Source organism: Microtus ochrogaster, chromosome 1, assembly GCF_000317375.1.
Source record: "Microtus ochrogaster isolate Prairie Vole_2 chromosome 1, MicOch1.0, whole genome shotgun sequence".
In the NCBI taxonomy this organism is placed as follows: domain Eukaryota; kingdom Metazoa; phylum Chordata; class Mammalia; order Rodentia; family Cricetidae; genus Microtus; species Microtus ochrogaster.
Genome location: NC_022009.1, coordinates 94,213,440 through 94,241,121, shown reverse-complemented (window position 1 = coordinate 94,241,121; position 27,682 = coordinate 94,213,440). Strand labels below are relative to the sequence as shown.

Below are 27,682 nucleotides of genomic sequence, written 5' to 3'. Positions count from 1 at the left end.
AGTTGGTTTTGTACGTTCTATAAATAGTTAAGGGTGTGCTGTGAGCTGTCATTGAAAGGACCCATCAAAGAAGCTGTGTGAGCCCCACTGTGCCTGTGTACCCTGAGCCACCCCAAGACTCTGCTGTGGTTATTTAAGCACACATGACAGCTCTTTATGCCAAAGTCCTGCCTGGTCACGTGTTTCCACAGGCAGCAAAATTTTCATATTCCTGTCTGGCTGGGCTTAAGTTTTTGGCAATAGTCTCCCTTCCCCTTGTAACGTCTTGGAAAGCTTTTCACTGAGCACAAAGATGTTTATTTTGAGAAGCAAAAGGGACTAACTAAATTTGTTAAAAAACAATCTTTACCTCTCCTGCGGGAAGAGCCTTCCTTTTCTCCTGTGAGCGATTTCAATAGCTCCACCCTCCAGCAGGCGGAGGGCACAGGCAAGGCTGTCTGGGAGGCTCTGGAGACACTGGTTCTTCTCTCGGTGACACTGGATCTTCAGGGAGTGGAAGAAAGGACCAAGAAGGGAGAGAGGGGCAGGAGGTCTAGGAGGAACAGAGTGACAATGTTAGGAAGGACGATGTTGTCATGATAGACAGCTGCCCTCTGATTGCCTGGATATTTCTCAAGTACCATTAGGAATAGTTTTCTCTCCTTTTGTAGAGAGGGTCATGTCCGTGCACAGAATAGTATTTAGGACACCTTTATGGACAGTGATAAGTATTGCCTGTTCAGCCCTTTAGAATTACAACACACCTTAATGCAGTTCTCATTGATTGGGCATCTAAGGAAAGCAAGAATCAAAAAGTGACTTTCCTGAGGTTTCACACCCATCAGTGAAGCACCAAGACCTTTGATTTTTGTGGTCATTGCATCACATCGTGAAACAGTTATTCTGAAAGTAGCATTTTTTGTTTTTTAAACTTTTTCCCCTTCCTATGCTGTATTAAAAAAAAAAATCAACTTTCCCTGCTAGTACAAACAAATCTCACAAAGGCAAGATCCTCTTGGGTAAAGCTATCAGAGGTAAAAGGACTCGGACCTCAGACTTGCCTAGAATTCCTTAATAGGAAGACAGTAGCATATGCAAGCGTCTTCAAAGAGAGTGGGGAGAGCCCCGAGAGTTTGGCCACGAGTGAAAGGACACTTGTTTAGATCTAGATGAAATCTTAATTTCTTACGAGTGGAAACTGCCAGGTTACATGACAAGGTCCTTGCTGTTCTTGCCTGCCTCAGCTGTAGGCAGAGGCCTTTATGAGCTGCTAATTACTCATAGTCACCCCAGCAGATGGTATAAAGCTGTAGATCTGCCTCGTCTGGGGAGGGAGAAGATTCATCTGACTGGAATCAACGCTATCTCTATTCTGCTAGAACAGATTCAGGTGTAGAGGTCGTGGGAGCATATGCTTCTGGACTCCTAGCACTCGGAAGCTTTACACCCACGATGGTGCTCAGGTTTCTGTTTGTCTGACTCTGTCCATCAAGTTCACACCAAGGCCTAGGTAGGTGCCGCTCCCAGGTCCTGGGATTTATGGGTAGTCACTCAGACTTTCGTAACCATGGTTGCCTTTCTCTCCAAGAACTTCACTCTTCCTTTCCAGGTCCCCAAGACACACAGTTCCATAACCACAGCACCCAGCTTCTCGCCTTTCCCTTAAGAAAGCAATGGGCGTTGGGTTTTGTGTTTTCCTCTCTACTCTGGATGAAAGGAACTGAAACCAGGTTGAGAGTCCGCAACAACTTTGCAGATATCTGTGACACAGTGGTTTGCTTTCTGACTAGACTTGGCCTAGCACCCTGAGGGCTGTCCTCTGAAGTAGACTGCTGATCTCAGTTCATATTCAAAGAAAGCCTGAGAGCACAGACTCAGACCAAGAGTTAGAAGATAATTGTTACTGCTCTAAACCTGAAAGACAGGCAACACAGAGATCTTTCGAAACCAACAACAGCCACAAAAATAATCAAGGCCGCAGGCTGAATTGCCACATTCAAAGCAATGAGAAGCCACCAAAGCCATTAGGACTCTAATCTTCAATTCCTTTCCCAGGCATCATACGTATAATTCTGACATGTGTCTGGTGTGCTCCAACAGTGCTCCTATCTTGTAGGCAAAGACATCATTCCTGATTCTCCATAAGTGTTTCTTTTTATAACTGCAGAAACTAGGTATGGCCTTCCCAATTTCAAGATCCATCTTTTCATTGAGAATACAAGGAAAAGGATTGCGTGACTGAGTGTGTTGGGTGTTTTGGTGCTGCCTTTATTGCTTGCTTTTCCCCTCTGTGCGTCACAAAGCTGATGGTTTTCCCACCTGTGACCACTGTGGGCCTTCAAACTCCCGGTCTGTACGGATAAGCTTTTGTTGGCTGGGGAGCTGGACTCGCCAATCTCCAGGCACCTTCTCCTGTGACACTGTATAATAAGTTGGAAATTTTATTTGGCACGCGAATGTCTCAAAATCTCTTTGTAAGTCAAGCATGGAAAAAGCATGTTCACAAACTCTTTGACACATTGCTACGGTTTGAATGCGTGCGTCTCCTCCAAAATTCACATGGAGTTTTGAGTCCTAACGCCATAGCGTTAAGAAGTGGGCTCTTTAGAGGACATTAGATGTGAGGTGGCTCCACTTTCAAGAGTGAGATTAGGGTCATCAGAAAGGGGTTGAGAGAGTCACTCGACCCTCTTTTGGCTGTCTGTCCCTTCCCGCCCTGTGAAAAGATACAGCATCAATTTCCCTCAGAAGATGCTGCAATCAGCAGCATCCTAGAGGAAGAGGTAGGGCCTTCATCACACACAGGGCTTTGAGCCTAGGCTTTTAGGCTCCAAAGAGCTCGAAGCAAACCCATCTTCTTTACTCAGTACCTAATCTCAGGCATTTTGACAACAGCAGGATCCAGTTCAGGATTGTCCTTTCAAAAGATGGAGTCCAATTCTTTTCCCCTTGAATGAATTTGAGCTAAGCTTAGCCAAGGGCCTCTAATGAAAGGAATTTGGTTGAATTAATGCAACATATAGCCAAGGCAAGTCACGAAAGGGTCATTTCTGCTTGCCTCTCACTCCCTTGGATGGCTTATTCTGAGGAAAGCCACTGCCATGTCACAACAACACTGTAGCTCTCTGGAAAGAGGGCTTTGTGGGAAGCCCGGTCCTTCCTCCCAGATCCAAATCCTGGTTGTGAGGCCCTTGCTAGGGGGTTTCCTCACCCCACAGAGCCTTCACTGGAGGCCCAGCTGATAGCTCAAGGCTCGTCTGATGAGTCAGTTCTACTCGTCCAGCTGCTCCTGATGCACGCATGGCCCCTAGGAGGTATCAGAGTTAATGGATGTTTATTATTGTTTTAAGCCACTAAGCTTGGGGGATCCGTTGCGCAGTAAGAGAGGGCTGATACAGGAAGCAGTTAGCAGGAGCTTCTGTTCAAGTCTGAAACGCTAGAAGTGAAAATAATAATTATTGCAGAATCCAATGATCCTTCCCCCCAGCAATTTCCATTTTATTCTCATTCATTTGGATTACGCAAGCGTCACCAAAAATGCTGGGAATCCCCACTCTCCCGTCTACCTGCCCACCTCAGCAGGGTTGCTGTGCACCATTTGCATCAGTGTGCATGAATGTGGATGGTCACAGTGCCAGACAGGGCTAAGAAAACTGAAAACTGGGTACCCTTCCCCTGAATTTGAAATTGGAATTTACACCCTGGCGATGCTGAAGCAGGTACGAGCAGCCCATAGATGGCGGTTCTGTTGAACTTGTCCACATTGGGTTTCATGGTCTACGTTGATGAGGACAACTGAATCCTTCCCCTACTGGTCCTGAAGTATTTTACACACCACACTTTATCTCCTTTGAACACCCACCCCACCCCTTTTTGGTCTGGAGAAAATACATGCATGCATTTGTACTGGTGTTAGCTCCAATTCAAAGACGAGTCTTCCTCAAGGGAGAGGGGTGAAAAGGCGTGATGTCAACTAACAAAGATTCCGGGAGTCAGGTTTAAGGCTTACAGCAGACTTCTTTATTTAACTACGGGGAATTCTTAATATTCCCTACCAGACCCAGGCCTTCTGATCCGCTGACAGTTGACATCTCATGCTGGTCTTTCATTGGCTAGGCACGATCAGGACCTCTGATAGCCCCTGTTGCTAGGCACTCAGAAAACAACTCTTAGGAGCTCCTTATTGGCTAGGCAGACAGGAAGGACCTTTGACAGCTCCAGGCAGACTCCAGATTGGCTCCTTTTGGTCTAGTAGGCCTTCACTTCCTGCATAGCTGAACTTGAGAACTTATCTTTTGAATGAATCTGAAAAGTCTGTTTTCTAAGGCATAGATCTGACTAGACTGCTTGTCAGTCAAAAGCAACTTTTGAAGGTAGTTCATTGTAACTCATAACTGATCAAAGTTCAGATGGTAAGTGCTCGGGAGTGCTCAGGTGTGAACAGAGCATGAGTATCACACAGCCACCTCAAGGATCAGGCATGAAGGGAGCCTGAGTATCACACAGCTGCCCCAAGGGTCAGGGAAAATCAGAGAAGAGGAGGCAGAAGACCCTAAGAGCCAGAGTTCATGGAAGCCTGATTTGAAAGAGTGTCTTGACAGGACCACTACACCCATGATATCACAGCGACTCTAGCTGCCTGAGCAAAGCCTGCACGAGATCAAACCAGAGAACATTCTAGAACGGAGCATGTGAGTCTATGTGCAGTGCTTATATGTGCAGCACAAACTGGACTGAGTAGGGTTGTGAAACACAAAAGAGGACCCAAAGTTGGGAGGAGGTGAGGAGGGCCGGATCTGGGAGCAGTTAGGGGTGAATGTGCTCAAAACACATTTTGTACATGGATGAAAATCTCAAATGATTAATACATATTTTCTTGGTTTTGAAAAGGTTGAGATTGGTTAGTCCTCTCCTTCATCCCACCTATGGTGATTAGAATAAGAATGGCCTCCCCGGGCTCATATATTTGCATGCTAGTCACTAGGGGCTGGCACTGCTTGAGAAGGATTAGGAGGTGTGGCCTTGCTGGAGGAAGCATTCACTAGGGGTGGGCTGTGAGGTTCCAAAAACCCCAGCTAGGCCCAATTCTCCCTTTCTTCTGTGAATTAGGGTATAGAATACTCACCTGCTTCTCCAGTGCCATGTCTCCCTCCGTGCTTCCATGCTCCCCATTGTGGAGATAGGCATTAAGCCTTGGCATCAGCTTCCACATCCAGGCTTCTTCTGCCCTGCTCAGCTTCCTGTCCTCCTTAGGTTCCTGCTCTGACTTTCCTCAGTAATGCACTATTACCTGGAAGTGTAAGCTGAATCCCCAAGTTGCTTTGGGCATGGCTTCTCATCACAGCAATGGCAAAGCTAACTAAGGCTCTCCCCATATGGCTTCTATAAACGGCGTCTAATGCTGCGGGTGGTGACCCCATGAGGTGGCATAACTGAATGTGAGGAGCTGTGAAAAATCTGGCCACAGGAAAAGCTTTCCGGACGCACAATTGTTGAGCATCAATTCAGAATCAAATGTACAGCATATCTGAGGTATTTTTGGCAGTCCATTCCTGAGTGAGATCACATGACTTCACAGTGGTCCCGCTGTGCATGCTCTCCTGTGACACAGGAGACACCAATGAGCTGCCTGGAACACCAGCTCAGATGTGAGACAATGAGGTCCTATGGATTGCAGTGTTTCTGCTGTACTGGCCAAGCTTCCTATGCTTATAGAAATATAACGGCTTAATTACAGAAAACAGAGACCTTCAATAGTCTCCTGTTGCCAGACCTCAGCATGCAAGCATCAAAATAGCTGTATATCTTGGGATCATATAGTGTGAGGATGTTGGATTTTAAAAATTTCTGTCTGGGGACTAGGGAAATAGAGCAATCGATAAAGTGGCTCGCTACCAGGCTAGAGGACCCAAGTTCAATCCTCAGCATCTGTGTTTTAAAAAACATGGACCTGGGGTTGATGTTTGTAAGCCCAGTGCTGGGATGGTGGAAACAAGCAGATGGTTGGGAATCGCTGGCCTGCCAGCCCAGTCTACTTGGCGAGTTCAAGCCCCGGGAGACCTTTGTGGAAAAACCAGGTGGATGATCCACAGAGACAAGACCCGAGGGTGACCTCTAGCCTGCCCATGCACACACATACCAAACACACACAGCCACACACACACATGCAAGTACAAGCTGACATATACAAAGAGACACGACATTGTTGTTTGAGTTGCTAATTTGAGTTCCATTTTAAAAAATTCAATAAATTTTGGCTTGGGATTAGGACAGAATTTCAAACATGGCCCTTAACGTGTTTCTGGCATTTTGTGCTATACATTTATGTGAAGTGGCTTTCTCCTATTCACAATTATAAAATCAAAATATTAATCAACTCTGAAAAATGTGGAAATTGCTCACTTCCTGCGATATTCAATATTTAGCTGAGATTTAATTTATTAAGTAAAAACGGGCACACCCATCTCATTAGCACGTAAACTTGCTTTTGTCTGTCATAAATTGTAAAATTATGTGTCCACCAAAGAATTGCTTTCAGACAACATTCTCTGTGATTCATGATAAGTAATATTTCACAGCTATACCTATTTTATATATATTTGTATATCAAAGGGCCCCACAAAAATTGCAAGTGAAAATTTGCAAGTAGCAAAGACTTGAGAGATTCATCTATGGGACTCTAAAGAAATTGAGAGAACATTTTATAAACTCGAAATTGCATGCAAGGATAAGGCCTTCTCTTCGGCATCCTAAGATGCTAGTGTGTACTGCTGACCAGGGCCGACCAGTATCCATGTCCATGGTGACGAGGTATAGAGTCTTTCCTCCTTGGTACAAGCATCTGCAGGTCCCAGTGAGAGTTTGGAGATCCTACTTCACTTATTGTTTCAAGAAGATAATATCAAAAGCAAAGACCAACCTTTCCCCATCCTGTCGCCATCTAATATAATTGGTTTGAAATGATGGATAGGAATTGGTCCGTGGCATCTTTCTATGAACAACCAAACCATAAATTTTGCAAATTTAGGGTCACTTTAAAACCACATGAAGCCAAGAGCCGCTGGCTCCTGAGTACTTTAAGCCGACGGGGACCAAGGGCAATCATTTAAACCTGTACGGTGGTGAAGGGTTAGCCCACCACCTAGCTGCATCTCCAGCCCACACCCACTTCCCATACCCTCATCTGCATTTCTACACTGTCAACAGTGCCCTGTTAGGCTTGGTCAATAGAGCATACGGAGGAAGACAGCGGTCTGGGAGAGGGAATTATAGCCAAGTGACAAGCTCTTACATTTCCTCCAGGCGCCCAGGTGTATGGTCATGTAGATTTATCTGTCATGGGAGTTGCTAGATTGAGGAAATAAACCATAAAAAAAGGAAAGATTCTGGTTATGTTTAGACAATAAATCAATATTTTAGTGGAAGTATATCCTATGCAATATTTGAGATAAACTAAAATGTTATTATAGTTAATACATGCTTATATGCTTGGAGAATATAATTTAATGCAAGATATACATAAATGTATTAGTGTCCTATATAAATTTATGTATAAGAAGTAGTGTTTTATCTGAAATTTATGTTTTATCTGAGTGCCATGTATTGCCTGGGTAGCCCAAGCTTTATTGACCTAATACCTGTTTATCTTTGAAACCTTGTCATTCATTGGCCCCTATGCTCTGAAGCCAGGCCTCACATATTCTGCTATTGGCAATGAATGCACGTGCTTGGGTGCTGAGGCAGCTTCAGGACAGATGTGGAACTCCCTTGAGAGGCAACCTTACCTCGATGACGTTCCCACAGCTGAGAGCTCCTTAGATGTTAAAGTCCTCTCTCCTTCTCTGGTCTCTGTATCTCTGCAACAGCTCCTGGTGTCCATGGCTCCACCCCCAAGCATTTTCCCTCAAAGGAATCCCTGAGAGTCTAATCCCTTCTTCAGGTCCTGCACAGATGGTTGCCATATAATCAAGGTGACAACTTCCTTCAGTTATTGTCTGTGTGGCTTTGGTGTCCCTCGGTATCCTCCAAGTCACCTTGCGCACCACTCAATGACTTTTCATTAGGTCTGCTCTCTAAATAGTGGGGTGTTTTCTGCCTGTGAACTGGACTTCACTGGCTGCCCCAGTCTGGAAACAATTCTCAACGTCTCCAGGAAGCTTAAGACACTGAATCTGTCCTTTAAAGGTATTTGGTGTTATGTTCCCTTAACTCTTGTTTTACTATGTAGTTGGCAAAACAGGTTGACCAAAATGATTGCCTGGTGTAAATGTTATGTCAGACATTTCTTCCCCCTCCTCCCCCATCACTCTCCTTCCTCCCCTCCTCTCCTCCTTCTCTTCTTCCCTCTTCCTTTTCTTCTTCTTTCCTCCACTCCTCCTCCCTCCCTCCCTTCTCCTCCTCCATCTCCTTCTCCCCTTTTTTTTAGTGCATGTGGATATGTGTGTGCCATATGCATTCTGTATATATACTTAAGAATCTGCAAACTCGCCTATCATCCAGAGGAGAACATCAGGTGTTCTACTCTATCCCTTTGCTGTTTCTCTTGAAGAAGAGTCTCTCACTGAATTTAGAGCTAGGCTGGCTGCCAACAAGTCTTAGAAATCCTCCTGTCTCCAACCCTCGCAGCACCGGGGTTACAAGCATGCATGCAGTCAAGCCCAGCTCTTTACATGGGGGCCAGGGATTTGAACTCTGGTGCTCATGCCTGTCTCTCTGGCCCCAGACTTTCCTCAGGTTGTGTTTGCTGCTGTCACACTGAGACACTCTAGCAATCTGGACTACCCTGCAGGAAGGCAAACATGCAGATGACAAATCTTGAAGCCATTTTCAGTGAGGGTGTGCTCACTTCAGCAGAGACGAGACGCCTGTAGGGCGATCTGAAGATCAGCCATATGGAAACCCGGCCACTTACTTTGCATGGTTCCAGATGTTAGAAGCAGCCATCAGAGCCAGAAGAGCTGTGGCTCAGAATTTGGCAACAGTACAAACCCATATCCCTTCAGTGTGTCTTAAACATGTATCTGACAAGAGGTGGGGAAATTATTTTTTTCTACTAATAAAATGTCTGCAATTTTTTATGATAAAAATAAGGGATTTATTACATGTGGTAACATAACAATAAAGTTTTAATTTTTTGAAAATGTTTCCAGTCTTTAAGTCACACAGTAGTGGACAGCTCAGGTCACTTGGGCATAAGCAAGAACAGAGGTGACCCTCTTAGGTTATCATCAAGACTGCATCCAGATGAATTGATGAGATCTTTCACCCGACTTCTCATTGGGCACACATTTCTGTCTTTATTCCAAATTCGCTGCATTATAATCTTTTGGGGTTCTTTTATGGGTTTTCTGACGGGGAAATGATGGCCTGGTGAAGGGTTTATGGTTTAACTAACTAAATTAACTAGCATTCCTGGTAAACAGCTCAGAATTGTTTACTAGGCTTTGAAATTTCAGATGAGCATATCTTAGGGCTCCAGGGACAAGAATTGAGGTTTAGTGTGTAGCTCTTAGCCATCGAAGTTTGTTAAGGCTTTTGTTTGCCTCCTGGATACATTCAGCAGAGAAAGCCCTGGTACAGATGGGGGCTTCCCCCCCCCTTCTTAAAAGCATTTTCTGTTTCCACTTGGTAAAACCTATTCATAATAATCCTTGGTTATGTTAGGTATGTTAGGCATAAATGTATTACCTGGCCCACGTTACAACTGGTTTCTGGGATATTTTGGTATCTCTTTTTCTTTTATTGCTCAGCCAGCTGTCTAGTCTGTCTTTTAGCCCAGATCTCCAGTGGGCAATAGTTACAGAGGGAGCCTATTTCTACCAATTAACTTGCTGGCTACCTTGTGACACAGAAGGTTTCTCAATCGAGCGTTACTGATTATGGGTATAGAGAATCCATCTTGTTCTGGAAAGAAAAATAAACTGGACTTGTAGAAATAACTCGCTCTAGTGAGGGCTCGGAATCTGGCTCAAGGGTAGAGGGCTTGTCAATCAGGCACAGAGGCCCAGGCTGAATCCTCAGCAATGCAGAGAATGTGTTTGGTGGTGGTGTGACGTTGTGAAGTCTGACCTCCTAGGTGGAGGTTAAGAAGCAGAAGTTCAAGGTCATCCTCAGGTAAGTAATGAGGCCAGCTTGGAACACAGGAGACCTGAGGCTTGCTGAGTGGGGATGTAGGGAGAAGAGCTGGAGGGAGGGAAGGAGAGAGGGAGAGAAAGAAAGGTCATGGAAATAAATGAAAGTCTATCTTGCTTGACTTTAGCAGCTTCTGGAAGGCAGGGAAACAATGGTTCACAGTTAAAAAAGATGCAGAGGACTGCGGTGATATTTGAAGATAAAGCAAGCAAGTTAACTGTGTGCCTTTTCAATGTTGCAACCGGGGCATTGTGGACAGTTTCCTAGGGAGTATTTAGTTTATAGGAGGGTGTGTCCTGTTTGACTTTGGGATTAGTTACTGTTTGGAGCCCAGGAACTGAAAGACACGTGCTAATTTTCAGGTTTCTTTTTGGTGGGAATATAGTCTCAAATAAAGGTAGTTTCAATGCCCTAGAGGCTTACAAATTACTATTTGTTTATTTATTTTTTTTTTTTTGGCAGTCGGTATAAGCCCTAGTTTCTCCAATGTCTTAAAACCAACTTTATTAGCCTACTCATTTGTGAGTTTAACTTTTTTGTGTGTGATGCTGGGAACTGAACCCTGTTCTTTACACCTAGGCAAGTACCCCACCAATGAGGAGCTGTGCCCCCTGCCCAGGCCCTTGCCCAGGCCCTCGCTCAACTTAAACAAATGTGGGTCTCTTGCTGCTTTTCTCTGAAACTAGGCTTTTAACTTTTGAAAAGTGAAGCAGTTGTTCAAGTTGTTCAAAATTTATTAAGTCGATTGTTTGGAACAATGACTCATATCCCCGGCATCGGCAGTCTGCCCAGCTCCCAGGTACCTGGCTTCTAGAACAATGCTAGCTAAACAGAGACCTAGGAGAATAGGGCAGCTAAGATGTGAGACCTTAAAAACATGTAGGGGCTGGGGAGATGGCTCAGTTAGCGAGAGTGCTTGCTTCGCAAGCCTGAGGACCTGAGTTCAAATCCCCAGCACCTGTGTCAAAATTATGGGCCTTTATGTTGTGGAGAGTAGAGAAAGGGTAAAGCCAATAATCACTGACTGGGGCTTGCTGGCTGTCAGCTGGTTCCAGGTTCAGTGAGAGACCCTGTTTCCAGGGTATAAGGCAAGAGTGACAGAGCAGGACACCTGGCATTTTTCTTGTGGGTATCTGTACTTACACATGTGTAAATGTCACATACATGCACACACATGTGTGCATATGCCACACCCACAGTCATTTTTAAATCATTAGAAGCAGTAGCATAGATAAAGAACAAAGACTCAGAAGGCACGTGTTGCAAAAAAAAAAAAGTTTTGTCTTTGATTTCAAATGTGACAAAGTGTTATAAAAGCAGGGACGTCAGCAGATTCTTTGAGACTCAGTTTCTTTATCCGTAAAGTGTGTGATGCTAGCTCTCTTGTCCCCAGATAACTGCCCTTGACCATTGATCATTTATCAGCTCCATCTAGAGTTAGCTTTATTTAGTGCGCTGACCCAGAGTGAGACTAAGCCCTCTGGTTAGAAGGCGTAGGAAAGCAGACTCATGGCTCGCTGTAAGAAGTATTCGAGTCTAGGACTTACACATTGGACGAGCTGTCTCTGAAGATGCTGAGGGCTGGGGCCACTCTGTGATGTCTGCAGAGATCTTCAGATGGACCGAGTCTGAGCCTAGTGTTATTAACACTGAACTCAGGACAATATGTTGACAGCTCCAAAGTCACTATTGTGGGACTTTATCGTGCAAACAGCGGCAAGCGCTACAGTTTAGAGTGCAGCATTCTGCTTCCACCAAGGGCCTCTTTCTGCAACTGGGTACAGCCCTGGTGGAATTCACGGTTTTTTGGTGTTTGTTTGTTTTTCAAATCAGCGGAACCAATCTGAAGCTCATCCGTGTGAAATCTGTGGTTACACACGTGAGCCTTTTTAAGTACAGGGCTGCTATGCAGGCCTAGATTTGATTTCCTGGCTAAGAGATGGCCTTGTGTTTGTATCTTCCTGCTATGCACAGTGGCTGGCTGTTGTGGGGACCTTGGTTTGTGGTATGATAACATGGGGTTCTCTGTAAGGTGCACAATGGGTCTGTTTCTGCTCTTTACCTGGAGAGAGGTGAGAGCTAATCCAGTTTGTCCATCTTTTTTATTTGTCTATTTGTTCACCCGTGAGCTCAAATGAATCAGGAAAATGTTTCATACCCACTTAGAAAGGGAAGCAGCTCTTTGGGAAGTGGCAGATCCAGTCCTTGGTCTCCATGCTTACTGCTGACCCGGAGCTGAGGTCACGGCGTTGAAGCCGGCCAGCCCTCTGCAACTGTGAAATGCTTGTACCGCTCTCTGCGTGTGTCATGCTCTTTTACCTCTGAAGAGGTTTAATAAATCACAATGAGATCTTTTAAGCTAAAGAAATTTTGTCCTAATTGATTTAAGAAGAGTAATGAATGTTTATATAAATCTATATCTCTAGAATTACTGTAAAATGAGCTAAACCTTAAATACAATAAATGCAGTCTTTTAGTAAAAATTATTTCAGAAAGTGCTAACACAAGCATTTTTATATGATAATCTAAATCTGTTTGATGTATTCATAGGAAATCTTTGGATAAATCAGTCTAGTTTATACTTTGGGTTTAAGACAGAAGGTTGAATTTTAGTGTGTTAAATAAAGTGCATTTGTACATTTTACTTTTCCGAATATTTTTGTTAACTTTCTAAATGTTTTCATTTTGTACGCTGGTTTACCGATGACATAAGCTAGCATTGCTACTTAATGTCAAGGGGAGTGAAGGGCAGGTGACATCACGGCCAGAGCTGGAGGAGAATTCAGTGTAGTGTTTGTGTGGTGTACACAAGACCCTCATTTCCAGCACAACAGCAACAACAACATTGTGTTAATAACCAAACCAAGAGTTTTGATACTCTGTGCTGGGGAGATGGCTCAGTGGTTAAGAATGCTGTCTGCTCTTCCAGAGGGCTCTGGTTCAATTCCCAGCACCCACATGGCAGCTCACAACTGTCTGGAACTCTAGTTTTAGGGGATCCAATGTTCTCTTCTGGCCTCTGTGAGCACCAGGCATACATATGGATCACAGACATATATGCAGGCAAAAATCATAGATATAAAATAAAAATAATTCTGACCGTCTATTAGTATCACTAATCATACTCTGTAGGATATTAATATAATCAACATTTCTAGTATCCTCAGCTTAACTTTAAAATCTTGGGCTAATATTTACTCAAGTAATGGAATCCTAGATAATTTCTGACAGAATACAAACTGCTAAGCATAACAGTTAACATGTAAACACATTGTTTTTTTTTTGTTTTGTCGCACTGTGGTACAGTTACATGCTTTAGACACATTACCAAACATGCTCACTTTTGCTTATATGTAACACCCAGTTATTCACTATTCATCTGGGTTGGTAAATGCGGCGATTTGTATGAAAATGGCTCCATAGACTCATGTGTTTAAATGCTTGGTCTATAGGGAGTGGCGTTATTAGGAGGCGTGGCCTTGTTGGAGTGGGTGTGGCCTTGTAGGAAGAAGTGTGTCACTAGGGTGGGTCTTCAGTTTTCAGAAGTTCAAGCCAGACCACCAGTACACCAGTATTTTTTCCTTTCTTTCTTTCTTTCTTTCTTTCTTTCTTTCTTTCTTTCTTTCTTTCTTTCTCTTTTTTAATGCTGCCTGCAGATCCAGATGTAGAACTCTCAGCTACCTCTCCAGTACCATGTCTGCCTGCATGCCGCCATGGTTCCAGCCATGATGGTAATGGACTAAACCTCTAAACTGTAAGCCAGTGAAATGTTTACATTTTTTAGAGTTGCTGTGGTCACGGTGTCTCTTCACAGCCATAGAATTTTAACTAAAACAGTAAATTTGCTTAAAGTTGAGCTTAATTGGGCTGGGAATACAGATCAGTGATCCCATTTGCCTGGCATATTGAAGATCCCTGATCTCTGTCATCGAGTGCATGGACAAAACCAGATACAATTTACTGTGATTAAGTAATTAAGACAAGCAAGGGGTAACAATGGCACTAGAGCCCACAGGATGAGGAGAAAAGCAAGGCAGCCAAAATAAAGAAAAATTGAGTTTTATTTAAAGAATGTGCATGTATGTGTGCTTGTCTGCAGGTGGATACATGTCATGTGAGTTCAGTGTCCCCGGAAGTCAGAAGAGGGTGTCAGATCCCCTCAAACTGGAGTTACAGGTGGTTGTGAGTTGCCACATGCGTACTGGGGACCAAATTTGGATCCTTTGTGAGAGTAGCACACGCCCTTAACTACTGAGCCATTTTCCCAGCCTCCAAAGTTGTTGTTTGTCAAGGAAAAAGAGACTAGCCTGTTGCAAAAGAAAATGCAGTCCCAGAAGAGGAAACTGACAAGGAAGACACAGCCCAAGCAGGCACAGAAAAATGTGGACGGCTTGCAAAACATAAACCATTCTTGTCTTGTTTTTCAAAATGAAACAATAAAATATGTTGACATTTTGGTAGTTTTGATGATCTTATTCAAAGATTTTTTAAAAAAAATAATTTGGACCCTTAATTGTCAAATATTGAATTAATATCAAAGCAGAATCTGACTTTTCCTCTGTTAAAATGGGAAACTCCCAACTCAGCAAAGCACATAGCTGTCACCTGGGCTACAACTCACCTATAGAGCAGAGACTGGCAATGTACCAGAAGAATTGTCTGCTTTCTGTTGGCTCCATTGTGTCCATGTGTGAAAAGAACAAATCACTTCACCTCCTGGATGCCTAAGAGTCCTTGAGATGGTTTTATTGGAGCTGTAGAGATGGCTCAGTGGTTGTCAGGATTCACTGCTCTCATGGAGGACCAAGTTCCATTCCCAGCACCGTATCAGTTGGCTTATAACCACCTGTAACCCCAGCTCCAGGGGTTCTGATGCCCTCTTCCTGGCCTCTGAGGGAACCTGTACATGCATTTGTCATTGTGATTGGTTTATAAAAAACTAAATGGCCAATAGCTAGGTAGGAAGCATAGGCAGGACTTTTGGACAGAGAGAGAACTTGGAAAAGAAGAAAGTGGAGTCTCCCACCAGATGGAGAGAAAACAGGATGGGCAGTACTGAGTAAAGGTAACCAAGCCACATATAAGAACGTAGATTAAGAGATACAGGTTAAATTAAGTTATGAGAACTAGTTAGGAACAAGTCTAAGCTAAGGCTGAGGTTTCATTAGTAATAATAAGTCTCCATGTCGTTTTTTTGTGAGCTGGAAGCCCAAAGAAAAATCTGCCCATCCACAAGCCCTCATGCATCAGCCCAACCTGCTGTAGGATCTGCTATTGCTGTAGTGGGCTGTAGAACTTGCGTCTGTTTCTCTCTCGCCCTTGCCCAGAGGCTCTGATGTGAGCTCTAAGCCAGACATCAGACTTTCAACAAGAGCCTCAGAGACCCCTGAGTAGATGATGCTGGGCAGTCTTTGATTTTGTTGGACAGAGGGTCTCACTATGTAGCCCTGGCTGTCCTGGAACTCACTCTGTAGACCAGGCTTGTTTGAACCCAGAGAGCCACCTTCCTCTGCCCCTGAATGCGGGGATTAAAGGTGTGTGCCACCACAACCTGGATGTGGATACTCTTGACCCTTGATACTTAAAGGAATGGACCCCCACCTCCTAATACAAGCTTCTAAACCGTCAACCTCTAGACTGTACTGAGGGGACTCAGTCAAGGATTCCAGGTCTTGGAGTTTTGGGGTTTTTTTTTGTTTGTTTGTTTGTTTTAACCTTCTGGTCTAGAAGTTGATAAGTTTCTGAAGTCTGAATGCTGACTGGCCAAGAATTAATTATACAGAAGCAAAGGAACAGATAAGAGGAATGTAACTGCAATTACTTGTTTGGAACTTTACTTATTCGCTTTTAAAATATTTTCATCATTGTATTGGGGGTGGTGTTTGTGCTATGGCATGAATGTGGAGGTCAGAGGACAACTTTTTGGAAGTCAAGACCTTCCATCTTGCTGGAGGCAGGATTTCTCTTGTATCTATCACTGTGTGGTAACTTTGCTCACATTTTCAGATGTCAGCCATCCTCAGAGCATAGAGTTTATTGGCCTTGTGGTCACCTCACCAAGGGAACATTAGTGTAGTCTAAAAAAGGCATTGAATATTAATTGGTTAACATCTTCCTAATTTTTTTTAAAAGAAAATATGACTGTAGCTGAAATTGTATTAAGAACACTTGGTAAATGTCTTTAAATTTCTTCCCATACATGTGGCAACCCCTCCCCAAATAGTTTATTTCCTCTGTCTACAATTTCCCTTAATTTCTTCCTAAATCCGGGGCATTGCATTATTGATCCCATTTTATCCACCTTATCACCTTTCCGGGTGGCTTTTGTGTGGTTACAGTCTTTGACTACGTGAGCCTGGCAGCTATAGTGTTCTCCTTACTCTGAGCCCCGAATCTGAACAAGATCCTGGGGAATATGGAGGCCACAAAAGTAATTTTGCTTTAGAGACAGGGCAGAGAAGCAATAAGCGGTCCTCTACATGAGCATCTGTCTGCTCGACAGGTACTCCAATTATTTTCTCTGTCAAGTACAAGCCTGTCTGTGAACAAGTACTTGACTCCAATTCTGGTGTGCAGTGGGGGAAAGTCTTCTAGTACTTGAGGGTGAGAGAAACAAAATTTGTGGCGCTTTGCACGCAGGGCTTGAAGACCACAAAGAGCGAAGTCCTTCATCTTTCTGGTTTTGGTTTGTGCTAACTTGCTCTCATTAGTACTTTTGAAGAATGGGGATGGAAAGGTAGGGAGAATGAAGACTGAGGGCTTGGTTCTTTATTAACACAGCACTGCGGCAAGCCTGGCAAGGAACAGAGGCTTTGAAGCTAGCTAGCCACATGTAAGCGTGAATCTCCAATCACTCACTTCCTAACGGAGTTTAACTTCTGTCTTCTGCAAATGGAGACAAGAGACCACTGTGGGGACCAACAAAGACTTTCTATAAATGGCCTAGTGAAGTACCTGTCACATATATTCAATCATGGAAACATTAACAACAATATAAATGATGATAATAATATCTTTAAGGAAAAAAGGAAGTTGGAGGATATCTACTTAAACTTCCTCTATTTGTGAAGTTCTAAAGTAGGCCTGAGTTCGGTGTTATACTGGCTTCACTTGAAACTCTGCATAGGGCAGGGCATGGTGGCACATGCCTTTAATCCCAGTGCTCAGGAGGTAGAGGCAGGCAGGTCCCTGTAATTTACAGGAGAGCCTAATATATATATTATATATAGTGTGTGTGTGAGAGAAAGTCTGACTGTGTGTATGTGTGTGAGAAAGACTGAATCTGTGTGTGCATGTATGTGTTTGTGTGTGTGTGTGTTTGTGTGTGTGTGTGAAAGAGAGAAACTCTGTGTTTGTGCATGTATGTGTATGTGTGTGATAAAAGGAGTGCTCAACAAATATCAGTAATATGCACATATCTTATTAAAAACTTCTCATATGTCAATGAAGGAGGGCCGTCAATAACCAAATAGTCCAGAATGCACATACTCTCCGGCTGGTGGTTGTAGTTGGCCTCCACTCTGCATGCAACTCTTCCTTTCTTACCAGCTCCGCCCTGGTCTCCTCTTCATGACCACCAAGGAGAGCTAGAGGTTGGAGCTGAGTAGGCTCAGAATAGTACCGCCTTGATTTTGGCAACATGCATATTGTTTCTTCAGCTAACTCAGCATGCTGGAGATCATTTTAACAGCACAGTGTTATCATGTGGTTTCAGTAGAAAAAAAAAAGACCCTATGTAAAAATAGCACCTTCTTCCTCAGCATGTCTGTTCCCTTTAATGAAAATAAGGCTTTCGCTTAGACTGAGCCAATGCCGTTATCAAGGCGTGAGCTAAAATCTCATCTGCTTCAAACGCTGCGAGCCAAATTCACTAACAGTGGTACTTACAGATACTGACAATAAGAAGGCCAGGGCGGCGAGAGCCATGAACGGCGCAGGGTAACTCCCATTCGACACGGCGTTCTTCAATGGCAGTCTTCTCAAACGAGCCCCCAGAGAAAACCATCAGCGAGAAGAGCGCCCGGATGCTTCACACGAGTGTTTACAACAATATGAACAAACCGAAAAGGAAGAAGGAGTCGGTGTCGGTCATGGATGCCTCTCCAACCCAACTAAAAATAAAAAGATGAACTAATATCGCTCGGGCCATATGGCAAGCTAACGGGTGGCTTCTTAGAGAACGGCTTTCATTCATTCTCACCAGCTTGTGTTCTACTGCATCATCTCCCGCTCTGGGATCTAGGACCTTCTGTGTACACTAATTGATGTGAAAATACAGCAGAGCAAAGGGAGCTTTATTTTACATGTTTAAGGAAAGCCTCAGATACACTTGTGAAAATTATCTCAGAAAACATAATATTAGAGACATGCCATGAAAGCAGAGGCTGCTGCTCAGCAGTAGAACACTTGCCTAGCAAGCACAAGGCCCGGTGTTCAAATCCCCATGCTGATAAAAAGGAGAACCAAGTCATTTGCACTCTCTTGGACTGTGTCCAAATCGAGCTCAATGAGCTGATTAATTGTGTTACCCAGACTCCCCCCAGAAGACAAGTTGGGCTATTAAGTTGGCTGTGAACATGCAGTTTGGCAAGTTCAGTCACGAGCACCCATCATTTTTACTGAATGAAAAGAACTCACAAAGTGAGAGGAATTGTCACTTTCCATACAAGAACTCTGCCCTGAAACAATAAATGTCCCAGGGAGCTTACTTGTGCTTTTAGAAACCTCTAGGCTCTTCAATCAGGGTGAGGGAAGGAAGAGTCATAACTTTATTTTGTAATCCATTTTTTCCCAGAATTTTTCTTTTTTCTTTTTTTTAAGATTTATTTATTTATTTATTTATTTATTTATTTATTAATTATGTATTCAACATTCTGTCTCCATGTATGCCTTCACTCCAGAAGAGGGCGCCAGACCTCATTACAGATGATTGTGAGCCACCATGTGGTTGCTGGGAATTGAACTCGGGACCTCTGGAAGAGCAGTCAGTGCTCTTAACCACTGAGCCATCTCTCCAGCCCCAGAATTTTTCTTTTAAGATTTATTTAGCCTTATTTATGTGTATATGTGTGTGCCCATAGTGGTCAGAGTACAGTGGATCCTCCCGAACTGGAATTATAGGCAGTTGTGAGCCACCTCGTGTGGGTGCTGGAAATTGGTCCTGAGTTCTTCTGCAAGAGTAGCAAGTAGTACTTTCAAATACAGAGCCATCTCTCCACATCCCATGTCTCAGACTCTCCAAGAAGAGTGTTTCTGCTTTGCAAACCCAAGATACCTTGTTCAAGAGTCGTTGAGGCTTCCAGACACATCTTTATTCATTACAACAAACAGGCATGTGTATGCCTCGTCTTCCTGGGCGACACTACACCCTTCCCTAGGATAATAGGAGCGTACACACCCCATCTCCTTAGGCATCCCTGTACCTTCACTAGGTTACCAGTGGCCCTCTGACATTCTAGCCCTACATAGTCCCTGTGAGCACCTATTGGCTCCACGTATGTTATTTGAAAGCAATTCTAGAAGATGTTCATCCTCGTCATCTAAGAGAACATATTAAACACACATTTAGCAAATGTTCAACCTATACTGCCTCCTTCCCTCTCCCTAACTCTTTCACATGAAGGAAAATGAGACTCAAAGGACACAGGAAGTTCAAGGACACACCCAATCACACAATTCCGCCACTGTCCTCTCAGTACGCAATCAAGCTAATTTTCATCCGAACTCTAGCTGAGGTAGGTAGTTGGGTATCTTCATTTGGGCCATCTGAAAGCTGGAGTCAAACTCAGAGAAGTCTAGAACCTGGGGATGTGTCTGAAATCGTTTGCTAGGAAGTTTATTGTGAGCTGTGCTAGCTAGGTTTTATGTCATCTTTGACACACAGTAGAGTCATTTTGGATGTGAGAACTGCAATTACGAGCATGTCCTCACCAGATTGGCCTGTAGGCAAGCCTGTGGTACATCTTCTTGATTGATGATTGACATGGGAGGGCTCAGCTCACTGTGGGTGGTGCCACCCCTGGGTTGGTGTTCCCAGGTGCTGTAAGAAAAGCAGGCTGAGCAAGTAGGTAGTTGCTTTAGTTCCTGCCTTGAACTCCTGCCCTAGTTTCCCTGGATGTTGGACGACAGTTGCTTTGGTCATGCACGAGTCCTGTGCTTTATCACGGAAGGGAGAACAGAACTCTGACAAGAGAACAGCCTGAGCAGTGGATGGGCAAGAGAGCCGAGAGTGAGGCCATGTGAGGGAAGACTGTGTGCGCTACCAACCTCAGGGCAAAGTTTCCATTCCTGCTGCTGACCGAGATGCCTTTCATGCTAGGGATACAGCTAGGTAAGACAGTTAACTGGGAGAGTTTGAGCAGAAATCCGCTTGTAAGAGTACAAAGTGAACACAGAGAAGGGACATTCACACGTCTTACTTCCTATCCCAGACCCAGAGCCTAAGAAGGAGGGACTGGTCTGGTGGAAGATGACAGCTTGCTCCAACAGAAGCTACCTGAAGGGCCATCAGTGCCTGCCTGTGGGGAAAGAGGGAATCACTGTTGAGGTGTGGGTTCATCTTTTCTAGGAAGAACGGGGCACAGAAACGGAGACCACATTCAAGGACAAGAGGGGACTCTTTGGATCCCTTCTTCAGTAATTTTGTTCAAGATAGCATGCAGCCATCTTCACTTTTCTAATAAAGCTACGCTTAACCTGAAAACAAACAGACTAAATAGAATTACAAAGTGAATCCTGGGCAAGGGAGTAGAGATGCTCTGCCTCAAGCCACCATTTCCCCCAGAATGCGGATGGTGAGATGAGCTTTTGCTCTATGGAGCGAATGAGATCAGCACCCAGGTTCCTAGTTGCACCCATACTGCGATGAGATGCATGTGTCTGGATATGGTAGGCTGCAACAAGTGTGCACCCTTGTGATGGTTGATGCATAATCTCAGTTGTCAAGTTGATTGTGTATGGCACCCACTAAGAGACACGCCTCTCTGTGTGGGGGCTAGCACAGGTATTTTCTGGAAGAATTAAGTGAAGGAGAACATCCATAATGGGCAGCTCCTTCAGGAGGCAGCCTGCCTGTGAAAAGTTTCAAAGGAAATCAGTGCTGGCTTTGCCTGTCTGCTTTCACTTCTTGCTGGTGAGTGCATCTACTCTGTTGCTGCTTTGGAACCCAGCTTCTCAGGCCTTCCCATGTGGACTGAAGAGTAACAGCTCTCCAGAGTCTCTCAAACCATCAGTTCTAGATTGGGGCTGCTGAGCCGTCCAGCCTGGTCCACTTAACATCTATGGTTTTTAGCCTCTCCAGCGTGCAGAGTGCCACGCTTGAACTACCCAGCCAATATAACACACCCTTTGCTCTGACTCCCTAGACTTTCCCATTAAGACACAGTCTGTTTTTCCACTAAATTTGCCTTTAATGATGTCACTGACTTTGGATGTGGAAACATTAACAAATACAACATAAGCAGACACTTTAAATTGTTGAAAATTGGGCTGAAAATGTTGAAATTATTTGTTTACATAAGTGCATACATGTGCCACAGTATGTATGTGGAAGTCAGGGGACAGCTTGCCAGAGCTGGTTCTCTCTTTCCACCATGTGGATCCTGGGGCTTGAACTCAGGACAGCAGGCTTGGCAGCCAGGGATTTTATCCACTCAGCCAGCTTCCAGCTCAAGTGGTTTCAATGCTGTTTCACAGTGTGATTCGCTTTCTCTTGGCCACCTTTGCAACACCTTGCTTGTCTGTTGGGGCCTGGAAGAAGACCTGGGAGAGGGGACAAGCTCTTTCAGTTAAGACCCCACATATATGGGGGAGGGGCACCCTTGCTGAACCTACTGGTCCAGGAGCATTTCCTACCTAGCCACCACCTGGCAGTGAGAAATGTTCCTGTTTGTAGTCCCAAGCCCCTGCCCTCCGGAGTTTGTCTAAAGGACAAGCTATTCAAGTAAGAGAGTCCGCCTTCCTGTGTCTCCTCTGTAGACAAGTGATTCTGAAGTAACAGGATGAGACCAGAGTGCCGAGTGGCATGACATCATCTTAGAAAGCAGAGGGCAAACCTGCACCTTGATGTCAACAGTGTCCTGTCCGTCTCACACGAGACCGCCAAAATCATAAGCACACAGCGTCCAGCTGGAGTGCAGATGGGCGGGAATACAAAAGACACCTGGACCCGAAGGAAATTCCCTGCCAGTGTCTCTGTGACTTATTTATGGCATACGCCCAGGGTTACTTCTCAACCTCTTTATATTTTAACTAGGTAATAGAGAACAACAGATCCAGCTGGAGGCAGTTTTAAGAGTTAGCCGGTGTGATTTCCGTGGCAGCTGTCATTTCATGCAAAGGTTATGATAATCTGCTAGGAGAAACCTGCGGGCCAAGCAGAAAGCAGCGCTGATGTTCCAGGTGATCCGTTAGAACCACAGCACAAGCGGAAAGCCGCGTGGATGGGCCTGTGGCTGAGAGGAGCCACTGCAGAGATGCTGGAAGGCAGGCCAGTTCCCACCTCTGAGTGCAGGAAGGATGGCCACAGGGGTACAAAGAAGCCCTGTGTATTTCACCAGCCCCCGAGGGCGTGCTATGCCGCTGCCCAGGAGTGGTCGATGATCCTTCCCGGCAAGGACTCCACCATCAAGGACTGGGGAAATGATGTTCAATGAATTCTGTTTAATGAGGCTGAGCAGACAGGGACTCACTTTTTTTTTTTTTAACAGTTTCCATGAAAATGACTAAACATCTCAAAAGTTTAATGTTTAAAAATTCTAAGCCTCAGTTCCCTGGAAAACTATCTTTTTTTTTCTGACAATGTGGATTGGTTGGGTTATTATTTTTGACACTGTAATGGATCCCAACAGTATAATAGGACAATCATTTCCAGAGTAAATGGGAAGTAGCCAGGACTTGTTTATCGTGGCAGTGGAATTGGTGTATGTGTGTGTGTCTGTCCAAGTGCTGTACTGGTGTGATACTGCCTGTCATTCCTCAAATGCCATCCACTCACCAAGCAGCTAGACTGGCTTGTCAGGGGGCCCCAAGGGTCTCCCCATCTCTGTCTCCCCCATCTAGGACTTACACATGAGTACCATCTTTCCTGGTGGCTTCTGGGGTTTGAACTGGGGTCTTCATGTTTAGGAAGCCATCGCCTTGCTGACTGAGCCATCCTCCAGCCCCTTGACTGTCCTACGAAACATATCTCAGTATCCCGTGGCCTCTGCGGTACTTGGCTCAATTTTCTCTGGGCAGACACCGCCGTTCTTCTGGTTGCCCTTCCACTCAGCCAGTCCTGGACTGACTTCTTATCTTCTCAGTCCAGCCATCCCTGGCTTCAGATCGGTTTTCACAGAGCCCATCTGTGAGAAGCCTCCACCTGTGCTTCCAGTGTGTCCTCCTCCATCCTCAAACACAGGGTAGCTATCACCGCCATAGCTGATGCTTCTCCTTTACTAAGGGTCAGCATAGATGCTGTATAGCTCCTTGTACAGGTACAACGAGTCCTTGCTCGCCTTTTGTTCCTCCTTGCTTATCATGGCATCTAAAAGGTGTGGTTTCAACCCACCTCCCCAAGGCTGCAGGCCTCTATCACTCTGCTTTCTAATCCAAGAACTATAGCACAGAGAGACTTGTGGGAGAGAATATTGGACCTGGTGGACTAGTCCAGTGGTAGAACCGCTTTTCAATTCATGAAAGACTCTATGTACACGCATCACACACACACACACACACACACACACACGCACACGCACACGCACACGCACATGCACACACACAGAGAGAGGCGGCATTGGTGTGAGTCCCAGGTAGGCCTGGTTCTGCCTTGTGATAACTGTGATAATTGACAACTGTTTAATCTCCCGAGGCCTCAGCACATTTATCTCTATAAGGAAGTTATTCTGAGGGCTACTTTAGGGTTAATGTCACCATAAAGGTTAACTCATCGCAAAGGTTAATTCGTGTGTGTAAAGTACCCAGTATAGTTCTTGGCAAACAGAGGATACTCAATAAATATTGACCCTCTTTGTTTTCTCCTTCCTCTGTAATTAATCTATGTCTAATTCAGGATATTGTGTTTTAGATATTGCTTGCTTTGAATGAAGGCCGTGTCTAACGAGACCTCCCAATCATTTTTATGGACTTCTTGCTTTTCACGAAGCATGTACGTAAGGGAAGGGCCGAATCAGGGACCATCAGAACTGCTCTTCAGTTACTTATGGACTGATGTTTAGCAACGCCTCTCCCAAACTTTCCAAAGGGAATTCGTGTCCGTGATCCCCACCTTCAAACATCCACACATTCAGGGATGAAAGAAACTGATTTCATTCTCTGCACCTGGAAGTTTCTGTAAGTGGAGACTGCTTGTGTGTTTCCCATCTGTAGGGTTAAGCCCGCCCATTTAGGGCGGGTTTGCCTGGGGCGGTTGTTTACGAATATATGGAGCGCGCAGAAGCTGCGAGCTCTCTTGCTTTTCTACCTCCTGTGCTGCGAGGGAACTTCGGTTCTATAAGTTTTATTCAATCATTAAAATTATATATATATTCTTTAATATTTGCCTGCATTTATTCATGCCGGTACACCCATCTGCTTCTGAGACTGCAGGAATGTTAATCTGGGTATTACATTGCTGCAACAGATCAGGACCCCATAGTTTCACTGCGATGTTAGCCACATATGGCCTCAGTCTTCCCCTCGGTCCTTCTGGCCCTATGTATTGAACCCATCTCGTGCCTTTTTTTCCCTTACCCAACAAATAGCAGGAAGTAGTTTGGAGAAAACTACATCCAAATTCCCAAAATGGTTGTTTATAAATGTTTGTTTTCATTTAAAGGGGTATGTGATTAAGAGAGCAATATTTTGCATTAGTAAGGATCTTGTTCTATTGATACAAATTTAAAGTCAATTTTGTTGTACTATGTATATTTACATATATATTTCTACTCTTATTTAAAGTATCATGTTTATGCAGCTCATTTAAAAATGTAATGCATGTTGTAATAGGAGCAACGGGGCTGTGTCCCCGGCACCCCAGCCGCCCACATGGCTAGCTTATGCCCCGAAATAATTACACGGAAACTGTATTCTTTTAAACACCGCTTGGCCCATTATATCTAGCCTTTTCTCAGCTAACTCTCGCACCTGGACTAGCCCATTTCTAATAATTTATGTAGCCCAGAGCTGGCTTACCAGGAATGATCTTAACCTGTGTCTGCCTGGAGTGGGAGAATCATGGCGACTCTCTGACTCAGCTTCTTTCTCCCAGCATTCTGTTCTGTTTACTCCACCCACCTATGTTTTAACCTATGAGAGCCAAGCAGTTTCTTTATTGCTTAACCAATGAAATCAACAGATTGATATATGACACTCCCACATCAAATGTATAGTTAAGGAATATAGATTAATAAATAGTCATTTATAGTAATCAAACTTTTCCTTACATTAGTTAGGTTTTCTAGAAATACAGAAATATATATATTATATATATAATTATATATATATATATTTCAGGTAGAAACATACATATTTCAGTTAGAGAGATAATCTTCCAAGAATCCCATGGTATAACTGGAGGTTTCTCTCCTGCCTGCCAGTTCCCAAATAACCACTCTGAGGCTTAATATTAATTACAAACTGTTTGGACTATTAGCTCAGGCTTATTATTAACTAGCTCTTACAACTTAAATTAACCAATTTCTATTAGGCTATATTTTACCATGAGGCTCATTTCTTGTTACCTCACATCTTTTTTCTCTAGTGGCTGCTGGCATCTCCCCGACTCTGCCTTATTTTTCCATGTATTCAGTTTGGCTCTCCCACCTAGCTATATTCTGCCTTGCCATAGGTCAAAGCAGAATTTTTTATTAACCAATGGTAATAAAAGATATTCACAGGACACAGAGGAGCATCCTACATCACCATGGTATAGATCTGAGCCAATGATCCAGGGCTTGAGTTCAGTCACACTCCCAGTCTCTACTCAATATCAAGCAAGAAAGCCAGTATTTGCCCCCTAACGGACATTTGACTATGTCTCAAAGCAGCCTGCTTATATGAACACCTCATCTCGTCTATGTCTCATCATCAACTTACTATTCAAGGAAAACTTCAGAAAATAAAGGTGAGTGGGCCTCAAAGAGATAGTCACCCAAGGTCACTTAAGTGTCAATGGCAGAACCAAAGCTTGGAGTAAACCCATGTGTCCTGACCTCTGGTCCAGGGTTCTTGCTAGGGCACCATATTTCTTCATCTCAGTTAAACATAATTCACAGTGGATCTCTGCTGCTAGAAAATTTCTTAGGACCATCCTCTTGGGCTCTGGCCTTCTCCTAGGTTTCCATTGTTTGTTTGACCTGTAGCCAGTTGCTTCTAGATGCTCATCCTTTTTATCCCACCAGGGTATGAAGACTACATAAACCTATATCCCCAAGTATCCGCTCCCCTAAAATCTGTAGGTCCCAGGAGAACTGAGGGAGAATAAGCTACAATCCTCAGCCTTCTAAATCAACACCGTCTAATTGTGAGGCAGCGCCATATCTGTGTGGACTGTCTAGACTCTGTATGACGTTCCGCGGACTTTATAGTAACCATGCCGTTCCTGGGCCTAAGCTTCAGTTTGTTATTTTGTTTTAGGACCCTCCATCCCTACCCCACACACAAGACAAGGACTCCATCATTGAACTAATTGATATCTTTCTCTCTACATTTTATTTTGAGACAAGGTCTCACTAAACTGTCCCAGCTGGTCTGGAATTTGGGACATTGTCCTGCTTCAGCCTCCTGAGTGCTAAGGTCACAGGCATGAGACACCACGCCTGGAGCCTTCTTTTTTTCAACACATGGTTCCTAAGTTTAGAGCCTCCTAGAATGGTCTAACTGTTGTGGCAGATGATGTTCTACATTAGTATGAATTTTGTCTGATTTATTTTCAAGTGTGCATGTTTCTCATGTAAAGCATGCATATATAGGACACCGGGTGTAGACATATTTAAGTTACTGCGCCATAGGGTATATGTCTACAGTCAGGAATTTCTCAACTCAAAGACAGAAGGATGAAGCCAGTGGGAAAGCTTGGCTTATTCTGTCTGGTCTGTCGGTCTCTCGAGCCAGCTTCCTGCACAGTGCTGTTGCATGAACATGTCCTCCAAAGTTCATGTTTGGGAAGATAATCACCAGTGCTGTGATGTTGAGATGTGAGACCTTGAAGAGGGGCTTTGGTCATGAAGCTCCGCCCTCAGGACTGGACTAATGTCATTGTCACAGAAGGTTTGTTGTCACAAGAGAGATATAAAAACAAGCACCTGTCAGTCCTAACCTTCTTGTCTGTAGCTGTCCATCTCAGGATCTCCAGGAAGAAGGCCCCTGTGGGTGCCGTCCCTTGGCTTTGGGATTCCCAACTCCCAAAGTGAGCAAATAGTCTCTTTTCTTTATATGATACCAGTCTTGAGTATTCTGTTAAGGCAGCACAAAAACAGAGAGATAGGCAGTGCGTGCAGAGGGTGGGGCCTCTACGATTTATAAGGAAGCTTATACCCCTCAAACAGGTCAGATGGCTGGTCTCTGGAAGGTACAGGTACTGGGACCTTCTGAG

General features: G+C 44.3%; 1 non-coding gene across 1 annotated transcript; it reads left to right on the top strand.

The window, feature by feature from the left end:
* Window positions 1-20,499: 20,499 nt before the first annotated feature.
* On the top strand, window positions 20,500-20,614 carry LOC113456841. Its single transcript, XR_003377577.1, has one exon. It is a non-coding gene; the product is annotated as a small nucleolar RNA SNORD22 (small nucleolar RNA).
* Window positions 20,615-27,682: the final 7,068 nt, after the last annotated feature.